The sequence below is a fragment of the Bombina bombina genome, chromosome 6, assembly GCF_027579735.1.
Source record: "Bombina bombina isolate aBomBom1 chromosome 6, aBomBom1.pri, whole genome shotgun sequence".
NCBI classification, from domain to species: domain Eukaryota; kingdom Metazoa; phylum Chordata; class Amphibia; order Anura; family Bombinatoridae; genus Bombina; species Bombina bombina.
In genome coordinates, this window is record NC_069504.1 from 480,788,609 (window position 1) to 480,804,189 (window position 15,581).

A 15,581-nucleotide genomic window follows, 5' to 3' on the forward strand; every position below is an offset into this window, starting at 1 on the left:
TACTCATCTGTGCTTCACCTCACAATGTAATCCAACCCTGTATTGCCCACAATTTTATTCAATATTTAGTAGACCACGGACATCAGATGGAGAGGAGCCTCCATGCTGCCGATGATCGCCGCCGCCGAGGACTGTAGACGCTGCCAGAGATGACCACCGCTGAGGATTGCCACATCTGGGAAGACAGCTCCGGACCTCCGCTCCATGCCGCCTTCGCTGTGGATGAAGATGATAAACCCGCCTGGAAGAAGACCCTCTCCGCCGGACTTCTGAAACCGTGAGTACCTATTTGGGGGTTTAGTGTTAGGGGTTTTTTTGAATTTTTTTTTTTATATTAGGGGTTTTTTGGGGCCAATTGCAAAAGAGCTGAATGCCCTTTTAAGGGCAGTTAAAAAGAGCTCAATGCCATTTTAAAGGCAATGATCATAAAAATGCCCCTTTAGGGGCAATGGGTAGTTTAGGTTTACTAGTGTTAGTTTTTTTTTATTTTGGGGGGGTTTGGTGGGTGTGGGGTTTTACTGTTAGGGGGGACTTTATTTTTAATGTAAAAGAGCTGATTTCTTTAGGGCAATGCCCTACAAAAAGCCCTTTTACGGGCTATTGGTAGTTTAGTATTAGATTGGGGGTGTTTTTATTTTGGGGGGAATTTTTTATTTTTATAGGGGTATTAGTTTAGGTTTAATTTTATTATTTTGGATAGTTTTGTTTATTTTTTTCAGTATTTTTAATTTTTTATTTTTTGTAGCTTAGGGGGTTTCATTATTAACACACAGACTGCCCTCTGGGCAGGCCTATCAACTAGTCTAATATATATTTAAGTTTTAAGATTTAAATTCTTATAAAGATTCTAGCTTACACAGGGTTAAATATACTTTCTTAAGTTTCTCCTGCTATTTTCCATAGAGACGTAGGTCTGAGCTTCGTGTATTTGAACTCAGCATACGGTAATTAACACGGATGATAAGGGCCACATTCCCTGAGAACGTCTGTTGTCTACAGGGGGCATCCTGAATTAGGTAAGTATCAGGGCAATTATATAAATTGAGTTATTTAGAAATACATCAACGTGCAGTCTGTATATTGAGTGTAGAGAGGGGTCTGGGCTGAAAAGTCTGATTTTAGAATTTAATGCAACTACATTAGCCAGATTTTCATATACAATGTAATTCTCTCTCTAAATCATATATGTATGTATGTAAATATATTTAATACATAAAGTCACTCACCTATCCCCTGACAGTCCAAATCAAATTTTTGGCGGCAGCACAAGTCTATTTATTATGCATTTATTGAATGTGCAATTCTATTGTGTTTCATGGTAATTGAAGTGAATTTGATTAAGAAAAAGTAAACTGGGAAGATTTTAACATTTTTTACTTTAACTTAATTGTGCAAGGTAAGTTCTGTATTTTATGTCTACTTAAAGGGGTAAATTAAACTCCCATGATTCTTAGATCATGCAATTTTAAGAGATGTTTTAATATTCTTTTCTTGATATCATTGGTTGAAAAGCAAGGTTCAAGAGCAGAAACCCACTACTGGGTGGCTACATACACATTGCACCCAGTCAATGGTTCAACAAATGGATTCAGCTAGCTTTTATTAGTGCATTGTTGCTCTAAAGCTGACTTTTAACTATGTGTTTAACTACACTGCATTTATATTCAAGCAATAGTGCAATAATAAAATATTTTCTAATTGCAGCTTTGTGTCCCTTTAAACACTGATACAGATTTGTCTTCTTTATTAAATAAATGTATGAATTAAAGATATTATGCTATTACTAAGTTCTCATTAAAAGCCAGTGAATTCTAAACTTAAACCCACTACCTGGGAGATTTGTGGGACCATAAGTGATGATATACTTAAAAAGGGGTTTAGCATTAGTCTAAATGCTTTATTGCAAAAGAAAAATTATGCTACAAATAAAACGCATTCATCTAATCATGCATCATCATTCCTCATAACCAAACAATTTGTATGTACATTTTAATACAAGCTTGACAAATCCTAGGATCAGTGACAACTAAAATGTTACTTCTGAGTCCTAACCATTTAGATTATTCTACATATATCTATACACAGAAACCCAAACACCCTTGTTTGTCCCGTTAAATAAAAATGTTATACGCTGGCTTGAAATTCATGGTCACAGTAATTTTCAAGCTCATGTGGAATAAGTGTCATTTTTTCTACAATTATTCATATATGGGTTGTAACCCAACACTTGGCTTATTGCTCTCAGATAGAGGATTAATAAGATCTCTCACAGCTGCTTTCTGCCTTCACATTGTTCGTGAGGAATGCAGGCTGCCACAAAAGCCTCTCCCAGCATAAACCAGAGCCCAATGGGAATGTCCAACCCAGAGAGGTGAGAAGGACAGTGGGTGGGTCAGAATGTTTCTAAACTGAAGTAACCAAGCTGCCTGAAAGTCAGTGCTTGCAGTTAGTTGCACATTTAAAAGCAGGTTATGGGGGTCCATGCAGCCGCCACTACCCCCTACTACATAAATCAAATACTTCTGCACCCATCTTGGAAACAAAAGTGGTCTTTCACACACACTGATCTTTGCATGCTGTATGTTAGTGCCTGGGTGTTATCCACAGATTTTATCTATTCCCAAGACTCTGAAGTCATACTTTCTTTGGCCTGAGTCACTGGGATAAAACAAGTGACTCACAGACCTAAAAAGTCAAAATTCTTGACAGATCACGATTAAAGAAAAAGGACAGAGCATTTTTTTGCGAACCATATACATTTAATAGTCTAAAAGTGACAAATCTGCACTACCAATGAAGCATTTCCAGACTAACAGGGAAAAACTAACAATCCATGTACAATTTTGATCTGTTCTGACAGAAGTGTCACAATGGAACTTGTCAGGAAGCAGTCACGTGCGTAACTTTCACCTGACTTCTGAGCGTAACAGGTCTCCCCCTAAGAGGAAATCTGAGGGAAAAAACATGAACAATAAAAGCAGTAACAACAACAAAATACCCTTTGATGTGAATTCACTAAAAATAATGCTGTCAACAGCAAAAAAGCTGAGAGCAGATCCAATGATTTCATCTCTAATGCTTTACTAAAGACACTTTCTCTATGTTTCCAGGCTGGACATATTAAACAATGCAAGGGGAAACAGTAGTAAGTAAACAGTGCAACAAATCACAAAGCAGAATATTGCTTTAAAAGCTCCCGGAGGAAATAGATCATTTGCAGAGTAATATATGTGATTTATAGAGATGGGGGTTATGGCGCAGTCTGAGTCACTGTCTAATCCTTTTAGGTAAATGAGCAAGCATAACGCAGCATGTCTAACATATTACCCTTCTACTTCTGCAGGGGGCTTGAGGAGAGGCAGCTACAGATCAAAAAGCATTGCTCATTTCTGACCCGCTACATTCCTGGAATGCCAGAGTGGGCCACCCAAATATATACAGTGTGACCAAGTACAATTAGTACCAACAAAATAGATAAAAATCGAATTCTAAAGATCTTTATGGCACCAAATGACTTAATATGAAAAAGGAGACTTCTTGTACAATTAAAGGGGTAGAAAGGTCACAAATGAAATGTGCATGGGTGCATTTCTATTTGAAATAAGCATTTTTGCAATATACTTTCATCAGCAAAAATTATTCTATTAAAAGTTATTACAGCTTCTCTGCGGCATATGCACATATCCTGTGAGGGCCCATACACCAGTATTCAAACACCATGCCTACTCAGAGAGCTGACAGTGGTGTGTATTGCTTCTTAAGACTTATTTTGTGCCATACAAGCCACTGTTGGCTCTCTGAGCATACAGCATGCATGGTGTTTGAATACTGGTGCACGCCCTTCACAGGATATGTGCATATGCCACTGAAAAACAGTAATAACTCTTACTAAAAGCGTTTTTTCTAATAAAAGTACAGGTAGCCCTCAGTTTACGCCGGGGTTAGGTTCCAGAAGAAATGGTTGTAAATCGAAATCGTTGTAAATTGAAACCCAGTTTATAATGTAAGTCAATGGGAAGTGAGGGAGTTAGGTTCAGGCCCTTCTCAAAATTGTCATAAGTAACACCTAATACATTATTTTTAAAGCTTTGAAATGAAGACTTTAAATGCTAAACAACATTATAAACCTAATAAAATAATCACACAACACAGAATATATAATTAAACTAAGTTAAATGAACAAAAACATTTGCTAAACAGCATTATAAACCTAATAAAATAATCACACAACACAGACTTCACTTGCATTTTTCTGCAAACAGTTCTTTCTTTGCATTCCAATCTGGACTGATTTATAGACAGGAAGATCTTGTTCCTTTGAAATCTGCTCGATAGCTCAGGTCTGGTTTAACTGATTAATTTCAGCTTGCTTGACTTTGCTGCAACACAAGCGGACAACTCCAACTATTGGCTATTTTAATAAATGCACTGCTTCTCAATGCTTTTCAATAGCAGTCACATGACTGGAAAAAAAGGTTGTTATTCTGAAACAGTGTAAATTGAACCGTTGTAAAACGAGGGTCACCTGTATATTGCAAAACTGCTTTTATTTCAAATCAAAATGTACCTATGCAATTTTATTTTTGACCTTTCTATCCCATTAAAGGTTTAAGATGCACATATGAATTGTGAAACACATAACGGTTGCATTTCTTTACAAATCATCAGCAAATAAGTGATATTAGTCATTTAATGAGGTGACAGATTGAGTTGGTCTATGACCAGAACGGCTTACAAAGACCCAGACTATGCACTTGTCTCATTGAAGTCTGGTCATTGGCCTTGCTCTCTGTAAACCCTTGCAAGGGACCAGCATATGCTCTGGGCTTAGGGTTGCCAGGTGTCAAGTATTTAACCGGACAGTCCAGTAAAATCTGTACAAAAATACTCAACACTTAATAAATATCCAGTATTTATATTCCTGCAGGTCATCTAAATGTAAAGGGCCTCCTATGCATTACAAATATGGCCCAAAAAGAAGTAGCACTGTGCATTTTGTATTAGAAATGTGACATGCAGCCATGGGGGTGTTAAATCATTGTTCTATGTGTGTGCTCCTGGCAGTCAAGAGGGTCACTACTGCATGTGTGGTTTACTGACAACCAAGCAATTAAAAATGACTGCTCACTTGTGGGTGAAAAAAAAAAAAAAACCTGGTGGGGCCTAAGGTTAAGCTTTTGGAGAAACATTGTGTGTCCCCACCTACAACCAGCGCTCAGCCACCTATAGGTTTTCCGGTATATTTATTGAGCACAGCTGGCAACTATATCCTATCTGAGCAAAACATGGAATGCTGGGTCATTTGCCCAGCAAACAAGTTTCATCTACTTGCAAGGTTGGTCAATACTAGATTTACATTTTATCTATTCCTTATATGTTACCTAGGTCATTAGACATTCCTTTTTTTTTTGCACATGCCAGCGTAGTAATACACCACTGCCTGCACTTGCCAGCTTTATCTTACACCGCTGCCTGCACATGCCAGAGTAACTACTCCACTGCCTGCACATGCCAGCGTAGCAATTCACCACTGCCTGCACATGCCAGCGTAGCAATACACACAAATAAGATAGATAGGATAGATAAGATATACAAATTTCATGGGTTATTTTTTTTACTAACTAGACTTTTTTTTTTTCTTTTTTGTTCAGACAACTGAAAAGCACATCACACACTCAGCATGCACCCTGTTTTCTCTATACAGACAGTGCTAATTCCACTACTTGTCCTAACAGAATTAGTCCAGGTCTGTTGCACTCCCTGTGTACTTACTGGAAAGATACAATCAAAGAATCTAGGTCTGGCTAAAAACATTCAATGACAGCAGATCAAAACTGATTGGCTCAGCATTCCACTTTAACTTTCTTAATTTACTTCATACCTTTTTTATTTATTTTCATAAATCTATTTAAAGTTTCGATCACCCTCAGTGATTCCCTTTTTGAGAAGTTACAGAAGAACTTTCATTGTGTAACTACTTATCTTTATTAACAAAGTTTTGTCCAACATTTACATTAAGAAGAGCAATAATGAAGGGAAAAAGTGTATATATTGTTCTGCTTGTTTCCTGTATTAATACATCACCATTTACTTTAAAGGGACAGTCTAGCCAAAATTAAACATTCATGATTCAGATAGGGCATGCAATTTTAAACAACTTTCCAATTCACTTTTAATCAAAATTCTTTTTTATTGAGAATATGTCATATAAGTTACAAACACAAAACACTGGTTCAAGCAAGGGAAGTACATAGTGAATAAGAAAAATAACAGAATCCAATATGCTGTATTGCAATAAATAAAATAAATGGCGTTCAGCCAATTCACAAGTTATTCTCAAAGCTTATGGTAGTGAAGTAAACTAAATTGTGTCTACAGAACTCTTCAGGAATTGCTTATCATTGTAGGTACTTGCATAACATTAAACACATTATAAACAGTAGTATGAAAACTCTCTCAAAATTTATAAAGTATATCTAGCTCTTTTCCAAAAATGATTCACCTAAGGCCAACTCTACTGCTGCATGTCCGCCCTGGGCCTCAATTCTTTATCTCTGATAGATAGTGGTCCCAAAGGGCTTGGGCTTCTATATATGGGTCCCTAGTGTTGTTTTTATAGGAGCCGAATTCCTCTAATTCTATTAACTCCGAGACTCTGCCTCTCCACCTCTGGAGATCTGGGGGTGATTGTGCTTTCCATTGTTTAGCTATAATAGATTTCACACCGTTTCTCATTATTTGGAACAATATGTGATGTGCTTTAGATGTCAATTTCCTAAATTTATTGAGTAGAAAGATTAGGGGGTCTAAGGGTAGAACGCAGTTCAGGACTTTCTCCATTTCCCCAATACAGAGCCTCCATAGCTGGTTAATTGCATTACACCACCACCACATGTGCCCCATGCCGCTGCCTATGTGTCCGCACCTCCAACATCTATCTGGTAGTGAGGGATATAACCTATGTAGGCGTCTAGGGGTGAGGTACCAGTTATGAAGTATTTTGTAGTTAAGTTCTACTAAGTAAGCTGAGGAGGAAGAGGACTTGGTGTTTCTAAAAATATCAACTGCAACGTGGGGGAGGATTATAATTCCCAATTCCCTCTCCCAGGACTCAATTGATGGGGGAAGATTACCTGGAGGGGGCTGTGTCAAAATAGCATAAATCCTGGACAGAGTGTGTCTCTTTGGGTGTTGTGCTGTGTATAATTTCTCTAGGTTCGTAAGGGCTCTCAACATGTTATTGCTATTCGTATGAGTCAGTCCAATTCACTTTTATCATAAAATTTACTTTTTTCTCTTGGTATTCTTTGTTGGAAGCTAAACCTAGGCTTATATGCTAATTTCTAAGCCATTGAAGGCTGCCTCTTATCTCAGTGCATTTTAACAGTTTTTTACAGTTAGATGGTGCTAGTTCATGTGGGCTATATAGATAACATTGTGTTCACTTCCGTGGAGTTATTTATAAGTGATTGGCTAAAATACAAGTCTGTCAAAAGAACTGAGATAAGGGGGCTGTCTGCAGAGGTTTAGATACAAGGTAATCTCAGAGGTAAAAAGTATAATAATATAACAATGTTAGGCAAAACTGGGGAATGGGTACTAAAGGGATGACCTATCTTTTTAAACAATACCAATTATGTAGTAGATTGTCCATTTAACACTGATTTCCTTTAAATAAAGCATATGCTATCAGAAATATCATTGAAATCCCAATTCCTTAAACGTGTAACCGTTTAAAATGAGTTACTATTTGAAGCACTTCATTACTTCACTTTTAATGCAAATAAGCCATCTCAGAACACTCATTTAATTTATCAACCAATCAAAGAACTAAATGAATAGAAGTAAGATCCCTGTTAATATTATGAAGTCAGTGTGACAATGCTCCACTTACTAGAACATGCATAAGCATATAGAACGCTGACAACGACAAGCACTACTCAAAAGATTAAAGACATGAAAGAAAAAAATATATTTCATGATTCGGATAGAGGATACATTTTTTTTTATAAAACGTTCTAATTTACTGCTATTGTCAAATTTGCTTTATAAGGAGCAACCATGCACTACAGGGAGCTAGCTGAACACATCAGGTAAACCAATGAAATGAGGCATATATGTGCAGCCATGAATCAGCTTCTAGTTCCCAGTAGTGCATTGCTGTTCCTGAGCTTACCTAGGTATTCTTTTCAACAAAGGCTGCCAGGAGAATGAAGCAAATTATGCAATAGAAGTAAATTGGAAAGTTGTTTAAACGAAATGCTCTATCTGAATCTTGAACGTTTCATGTTTGACTCCTGTCCCATGCTCTTTTATTACTAAGGTAGGATGTACAATTTAAAACAACTTTCCAATCAACTTCTTTTCTGCAAATCGTATATAGAAAAAGAAGCAAATTGGATAATAGAATACCTAGAGCAGCAATTCACTACTGGAAGCTAGCTGCTGATTGGTGGCTGCACATATAAACAACTTGTCATTGGTTCACCAGATGTGTTCTGCTAGTTACCAGTAGTGCAATGCTACTCCCTTCAACAAAGGATACCAAGAGAACAAAGCACATGTAATAATAGAAGTGAATTGAGAAGTTGTTTAAGATGATATGGTCTATTTGAATTGTAAAAGTAAAAAGTTGTGTTTCATGCCTCTTTAAATTCACTGCTTCCCCATCAGTCTACCCAATCAGTGGGCTCTTGTGCAAAACCAACTCCATTGTCACAAAACAAATTTAAATAGGAAGAACATAATGTTGATATGATTATATTAAAGGTATTACAAGTATGCTGAGGGAAAACACAATTATACAATGGACTGTAATAAGCAAAAATATGCCAGCAAATTGAAGAATGTGTACATAAAAAAGCCACACAGAGCAACAGTAAAAAGGTTTTGGAACTGCCTAGAAAGGACATCTCTAGTCACCAGCCAACAAGAAGTAATTTGTGAAATAATAACAGATGCATTCTCATGCAGCTTTGTAAATGGAGGGATATATTGCTGCTTCAAATGGGTCTGCTGCACACAAACCGCTATATAGGTTGGAACAATATGCTTTGGCAGCAGAAACTAAACAGGGACAGGGAGGATCTTATTACATTAGCTTAATTGAATTAAGGGATTGATTGGTCATGGGAGACATCAAAACAATGATCGTGTGGTAGAAGGAATTGCTTTGACATCAAGGAGCAGAGCAAGGTCACATAACCACTACACTAGTTGTCACGAGCATCTACAATCTTCTGACAGACAGACTTGAAGAAGAATCAAGTGTTTGTCTCTTTGGAAAGTGTTTGAGCAGAAATATAGTTGTGTAGGTAAGAAGTTTGTCAACAGATAAGTTTGTTTTGAAGATGGGATCCTTCTACACCTTAAAACCATTTTCTACACAGATTTGCAGGTGAAAAATATGAGAAGTGTTTTGTTCTGGGGTTTTTTTTGGGGGGGGGTTAAAAAAAAATCTGGTGTACACATGAGTCACAGTATCTTCTGCTTGTATCATAATTTATCTACATAAATGTAGCTATGTACATATCTATGTTGTGATGGTGGACCCAATCCTCTAAACAAACCCTGTGACATCAAAATGCTTATCCGTTCACTCTATAAAGAACAAACTAAATCTGCACCAACAGATAGAACTAATAAGCAAAAAAACAACAACAATGTGATCACTTGGAAGAGCAAGGTAGAAAATGCACCAACATTAACAGTCTACCACTCCTTACATAGAAACTATATACTCGCACCATAACACAAAATATACAGAATGACTACATATAACAGAAAAACAGAGATGTCAGACACCAAAAAACAGAGATGTCAGATACCGAAAAACAGAGATGTCAGACACTGAAAAACATGGTATCCAAAAGAAAGCAGGTCGAGTCAACACTGAGCAGGGAGTCAGAGAAGCTGAGACAAATATACTTGCTAGAGTGTCCAAAATACTCCAATATAGAGGAAGATAAGATGCTCAAATTAATTTGTATTAATGAAAGAAAATTAAAAATACTTCTTGGATAAGAAGAGAAAGATAAGAAGCGAAACACAGTACAGTGAGACTACTAAACGCCATGGACTGAGAAGTGCAAATAAAGGGACTGAGATCCCTTTTTAGATCCCATCTATTTTCAACTCTGAGGACTGACATTTTTCCCCATAACCCACTTTCCCTAAACAATGTACACTGGCAACAAAAACGTGAGAAAGGAAAAGAAAACATGCGCAAAAGAGAAAAAAACAAATAGTTTAGATCCTCACTACAGGGAGTGCAGAATTATTAGGCAAGTTGTATTTTTGAGGATTAATTTTATTATTGAACAACAACCATGTTCTCAATGAACCCAAAAAACTCATTAATATCAAAGCTGAATATTTTTGGAAGTAGTTTTTAGTTTGTTTTTAGTTATAGCTATTTTAGGGGGATATCTGTGTGTGCAGGTGACTATTACTGTGCATAATTATTAGGCAACTTAACAAAAGACAAATATATACCCATTTCAATTATTTATTTTTACCAGTGAAACCAATATAACATCTCAACATTCACAAATATACATTTCTGACATTCAAAAACAAAACAAAAACAAATCAGTGACCAATATAGCCACCTTTCTTTGCAAGGACACTCAAAAGCCTGCCATCCATGGATTCTGTCAGTGTTTTGATCTGTTTACCATCAACATTGCGTGCAGCAGCAACCACAGCCTCCCAGACACTGTTCAGAGAGGTGTACTGCTTTCCCTCCTTGTAAATCTCACATTTGATGATGGACCACAGGTTCTCAATGGGGTTCCGATCAGGTGAACAAGGAGGCCATGTCATTAGATTTTCTTCTTTTATACCCTTTCTTGCCAGCCACGCTGTGGAGTACTTGGACGCGTGTGATGGAGCATTGTCCTGCATGAAAATCATGTTTTTCTTGAAGGATGCAGACTTCTTCTTGTACCACTGCTTGAAGAAGGTGTCTTCCAGAAACTGGCAGTAGGACTGGGAGTTGAGCTTGACTCCATCCTCAACCCGGAAAGGCCCCACAAGCTCATCTTTGATGATACCAGCCCAAACCAGTACTCCACCTCCACCTTGCTGGCGTCTGAGTCGGACTGGAGCTCTCTGCCCTTTACCAATCCAGCCACGGGCCCATCCATCTGGCCCATCAAGACTCACTCTCATTTCATCAATCCATAAAACCTTAGAAAAATCAGTCTTGAGATATTTCTTGGCCCAGTCTTGACGTTTCAGCTTGTGTGTCTTGTTCAGTGGTGGTCGTCTTTCAGCCTTTCTTACCTTGGCCATGTCTCTGAGTATTGCACACCTTGTGCTTTTGGGCACTCCAGTGATGTTGCAGCTCTGAAATATGGCCAAACTGGTGGCAAGTGGCATCTTGGCAGCTGCACGCTTGACTTTTCTCAGTTCATGGGCAGTTATTTTGCGCCTTGGTTTTTCCACACGCTTCTTGCAACCCTGTTGACTATTTTGAATGAAACGCTTGATTGTTCGATGATCACGCTTCAGAAGCTTTGCAATTTTAAGAGTGCTGCATCCCTCTGCAAGATATCTCACTATTTTTGACTTTTCTGAGCCTGTCAAGTCCTTCTTTTGACCCATTTTGCCAAAGGAAAGGAAGTTGCCTAATAATTATGCACACCTGATATAGGGTGTTGATGTCATTAGACCACACCCCTTCTCATTACAGAGATGCACATCCCCTAATATGCTTAATTGGTAGTAGGCTTTCGAGCCTATACAGCTTGGAGTAAGACAACATGCATAAAGAGGATGATGTGGTCAAAATACTCATTTGCCTAATAATTCTGCACACAGTGTATGTACACTTACACGAAGAATGGAAATAAAACTAAACATGCAGGACTTACCTTTAACAAGCTTAATCTATGCCGTTATCACACCTGATGGAGAAGATAAGAGAGGAAAAGGACAAATTACTGGGAAAGAAAATAACATTTTCAATAAAACTACAAATCAATATAACAATGTGAAATAACTGCCGAATTATGGAAAGCAAAACTACCATCCATTTGTAAAGCATAAAACATTTTTGTCTCAAATTATTTTCACAAAGCAACCCCAACACTTGTCTTTTAAAGCAATGGATATCCAATTGCAGGGGTTAACAAGAGAAACTAATAAGATGGAGGATTGAAAAACGTTTCTTAGGAGTCAGACAGGTGTTTTCCTATAGTGATAACCAAAACAGTTAAAGGGATAGTAAAGTCCATATTAAACTTTCATGATTCAGATAGGGCATGTCATTTTAAACAACTTTCTAATTCACTTTTATCATCAAATTTGATTTGTTCTCTTGGTATTCTTAGTTGAAAGCTAAACATATGCCAATTTCTAAACCCTTGAAGGCTGCCTCTTATCTGCATTTGATAGTTTTTCACAGCTAGATGGCGTTAGTTCATGGGTTTCAAATAAATAACATTGTGCTCACACACGTGGAGTTATTTAAGTCAGCACTAATTGTCTGAAATGCAAGTCTGTCAAAAGATCTGAGATAAGTAGGCAGTCTCCAGAGGCTTAGATACAAGGTAATTGCAGAGGTAAAAAGTATATTTCTATAACAGTGTTGGTTATGCAAAACCGGGGAATGGTAAATAAAGGGATTATCTATCTTTTTAACAATAATATTTTTGTTTACTATCCTTTAACTCCATAGTAAAAACGTTAGGTGTTGTTAAACTTCATCAAAGTAAACTAGACGTTATCACAGGTAACTAGCGTCAAACAATACAAGGATCATTTGCGTTAGAGGTACATTTTTTCACAATAGTCCTTAAAGCCAACACTCTGAATTTTTCAGATTATACTCTCCATTTTTTTTTTGGGGGGGGGGGGGGCGCACCCACGGGTGTCTTGGGAAGTTTAAACCAGGGCTTACTTTTAAGGTGCCAGTGGCTCCCTGGCATTTGATTATATATATATATATATATATATATATATATATATATATATATATATATATATATATATATATATATATATATATATTTGTTTTTATAAGCTAGCTATGTATTATTGGCCAATACATTGACAAAAGGTTATTTATTTATTTTTACTTGAACATACTGTAACTGAGAAACAATATTAATTAAATGATGCTGAACGGCTTCCAATGCCTTTTGAAACTTTATAGCTTGTCTCTTAGAAAAAGAGCACGCTAGCCAGACTCAAGTGCTGCCAGGCTGCATAATAGAAGACCAATTCTGGAAATAAAATGTTGGGTTGAAGAGATGAAAACAGTAAAAGCAGCAATCTGAGAGCCCTGTGAGATAGCAAAAAATAGGGTCTAGGAATGTGAACAAGGCAGTGTTTAGGAGCATATCTTGGCTCTGCTCAAACCGGAAATTAATCTGATGAAAAATATACAGAAAGCGCAAGTAGCTTCCCCTTTGTGTTCTGTGAAATTAATTAACAGTTTTATTTTTATTTTTTTTCGTGTGTGTGTGTGTGGGGGGGGGGGGGGTTCTCTTCTCTTTTTTATGTAAAATGTTCAACTTGAACACAAACTACAAGGATCTAATATAACAATGTAGTAAATGTATCAAGTGTATTGACTGAGCAATGAAATGTTTCATAACATTATTGATAAAACTCAGGCGTTAATTTGAAACCCTATGGGGATACAATCTATGGGGCACAATAGCCTTCAGAAGCAAAGAGCACAAAGTACATACACAGATTACACCCAATAATTGTCTGACTGACCCTCCACTGTGTTCCCATGTTTAATACAACTCATTGCTCTGATGTTTTAAGGTCACCTGGGAGATCATGTCTGCCATAGTTAGATAAAGGGGTTATTTATAAATACTTAAAAGGACAGTACATTTGATATTATACTTTCACAATTAAGATAGCTCATGCAATTTTAAACACATTTCCATTTTACCTCTTATCCAATTTGCATAATTCTCTTTGTAACCTTTATTGAAAAGCATACCTTGGTATGCTAATGAGCAGAAATGCACTAGCTGCTGATTGGTAGCTGTAAATATATGGTTCTTGTCATTGCTCACCTGATGTGTTCAGCTATCTCTACCACTTTGCTAATCCTTCAACAACATACTAAGATAATGGAGCAAATTTGATAATAGAAGTAAATAGGAAAGTTGTTTAAAATAATGTACTTTTATACATCATTAAAAAAGATGATTTGATGGTTTTATTTTTTCTTATTAATAGATATCTGTGCCTATGTTACTTTTTAAAGATGAAGTATTTGCAAGTACTATTCGGTATGGTATAACAGAGAAAATCACATAACACAGAATCTCTTTGCTAATAATTTTGCTCCTGATGGGACATTAAGTGACATGAGGTCAACTTGTCATCTAGACTGGAAAATGCTTATAAAAGGTGACCATTTTTATCTGTGACACTTGCACATTTAGTAAGCATTTTTATGACAATACACATTAAAAATACATTTAAGTGATTATTGTTAAAAGGGACAGTCTACACCAGAATGTTTATGGTTTACAAAGATAATCCCTTTATTACCCAGTTTTGCATAACCAACACAGTTATATTAATATACCTTTTACCTCTGATTACCTTGTATCTAATCCTCTGCAGACTGCCCCCTTATTTCAGTTCTTTTAAAAGACTTGCATTTTAACCAATCAGTGCTGGCTCCTGGGTAACTCCACGTTTCGTGCCGTGCGGCACTTAGTCATAGGATCCTGAGTGCTGTCTTTTTCTACACTTTTTGTTCATGCTGAGGCTGGTTCGGCCTCTTTCCATTGGATGCGCACCAAGCTGATTTGTGACGGCGCACATATGTGCCATGTGATTTGCTTGGATTGTACTGCTGTGAGTTGTTTGCCCACAGCTGCAGTGTTTCTACCAGGATTTGGAGCAATGTCTTCCCTAGTACCTGTATCGTTTAAATTAGATGCCCTATCTGAATCATGAAAGTTTATTTTTGACTAGACTGTCCCTTTAATAAATAGCTTAATATGAAAATTATAGATGTATTCTTTCAGCAAATTAGTCTATATTTATATTAGTGATCAGAGAGCAAGAGATGGCCCTCAAGGGCTTAGAAATTAGCATATTAGCCTACCTAGGTTTAGCTTTTAACAAACAATGCCAAGAGTACAAAGCAAATTTGATAATGAAAGTAAATTGGAAAGTTGTTTAAATTTTCCTGCCCTATATGAATCATGAAAGTTTAATTTTGACTGTCCCTTTAAGAGAGAATTGTTACTGCAGACTTAAAGTACTTTATTTTTAAATAAAAATCTTTTTTTTCACCATGTGTTTAACAATGGCACTGAATATGCTCTCATATTGTTCTTGAGAAGGACACAGCAGTCTTTGGTGGATACCCATTGTCTGCTAAAGCAGCAATGCTATGTATGTGGGTGAGCAACTTTAACTCTGTATTGAATCCCTTTGCAATGGTTTAACACAATGAAAAGGGATTTTAAAAAGCAAACAAAGAGCATGCTATTTTTACACGTTCCTTTAAACTGATCAGCTGTCCTGCTCCATATAATAAATAGGATAAAATGATAGGGTCACAATAAAATGTTAAGTAAATAAACTATTAC

General features: G+C 36.8%; 1 protein-coding gene across 2 annotated transcripts in view; it reads right to left on the reverse strand.

Moving 5' to 3' along the window:
- TLN2 (talin 2) overlaps window positions 1-15,581 on the reverse strand; it is a 637,355-nt gene that overhangs the window by 461,081 nt on the left and 160,693 nt on the right. For both annotated transcript variants that reach the window (XM_053717305.1, XM_053717304.1), the window contains exon 2: window positions 11,877-11,909. The gene's annotated coding sequence lies outside the window, so the exon portion shown is untranslated. The remainder of the gene's footprint in view (window positions 1-11,876; window positions 11,910-15,581) is intronic.